This window comes from Bison bison, unplaced genomic scaffold, assembly GCF_000754665.1.
Source record: "Bison bison bison isolate TAMUID 2011002044 unplaced genomic scaffold, Bison_UMD1.0 scf7180017864295, whole genome shotgun sequence".
Lineage (NCBI taxonomy): Eukaryota > Metazoa > Chordata > Mammalia > Artiodactyla > Bovidae > Bison > Bison bison.
Genome location: NW_011494867.1, coordinates 11,105,102 through 11,106,419, shown reverse-complemented (window position 1 = coordinate 11,106,419; position 1,318 = coordinate 11,105,102). Strand labels below are relative to the sequence as shown.

The window sequence follows — 1,318 nt, the reverse complement described above, 5'->3', positions numbered from 1 at the left end:
CTCCAGGCTGTGCAGGGTCAGGGGCCCTGCAGGACAGTGCCGGCCATGCACGGGGCGGGGTGGGGGGTGGGGCTTTGCTGTCCACCCTGAGGGCCTGTTACCACGACACGGGTGGTGAGCTAGGTGGTCCCACCTGCTAGGGGCTGGGCAGGGAGGGCTAGGAGAGGGGCAGGGCCAGCAGGGGGAAAGTTCCAGGATGCAGAATCATCGAGGGGCATTGTACGTGTTGGTCGAGGCAGCCCAGACCTCTTTCTTCTGCTCTGGACCTTTCGGTTCAGCGTCCAGACGACCAACGGGGCCCATAGGAAGCTCATTATTGGGGGACAAATGCTCCCTCCCATCATCTCCCCAGCCTAATATCTGGGAGTCACCCTGACGGCTTCTTGCCCATGTACAGCATGCCCGCCAGCCCTGACTCCCCTCCTGCCAGCTCCCACTCCATCCCTCTGTGACAGGAAGCCCTCGGGAGGTCAGGCTTCAGGCCCTAGGCTGGGATGTGGCACTCAGTGGGGGCAGGGTACGTCCATCTTGATGAACAGCTCTTCCAAGACCGTGGGCCAGTGGGGAGCAGCAGTCCCCACGGAGGAGTCAGGGGAGGTGCTTGCTGAGCGGGCGTCCAGGAGAGTTGGGTCCAGAGACGGAAGCCTTGGGGCTCAAGAACACTCTTCCCTTAGACCGTGCTGGGCACAGAACAGGCGTTCGAGACAAGCTGTCTTTTCTGGTTGTTAGTTGTGGTAAAATAGACATAACATAAAGTTTCCCCTGTTAACCATTTCTAAGCGTACAACCCAGGGGCATTAAGTGCATTCATGTTGCTGTACAAGCGTCAGCGCCGTCACCTCCAGGGCTCCTCCTTTTCCAGCTGAAACTCTGTCCGCATTAAACACAAACCCTCCCTTCCTCTCTCCAGAGCCCTGACCCCCACCACCTACTTTCTGTCTCTCTGAAAGCGCCCACGGGGGTGCCTCCCGGAAGCGGAATTGTATGGCCTCTGCCGTTTTGTGTCTGGCTTCCTTCAGTCTCAGCGTGATGGTGAAGCTTCGTCCGTGTTGTGGCAGGGGTGTCGGGACCTCCTTCCTTTTCGAGGCCGAATACTGTTCCGTGGTGTGTGGGCCACGTCTGGTTTGTTCCCCTCCGATGGACGCTGGGCTGCCTGCAGGGTTGGCTGTTGCGCCGTCTTTGACAAAACCAAGATGCTGGAGGGGCCTCTGGGACCCAGCTGCCTCCCTGCCCGAGGCTGGGGGTCGGCCAGGGCAGGAGGTCCAGCAGCCTCAGGTCTGAGAAGCCCTGGGAGGCGCCCCCCCACCCCTCCCCCACC

The 1,318-nt window shown here is 60.7% G+C and overlaps 1 protein-coding gene across 1 annotated transcript in view; it reads left to right on the top strand.

Moving 5' to 3' along the window:
* The window catches only part of LOC104996544 (chromosome unknown open reading frame, human C16orf74), a 30,100-nt gene that overhangs the window by 8,124 nt on the left and 20,658 nt on the right, over nt 1-1,318 (top strand). The window lies entirely within an intron of this gene.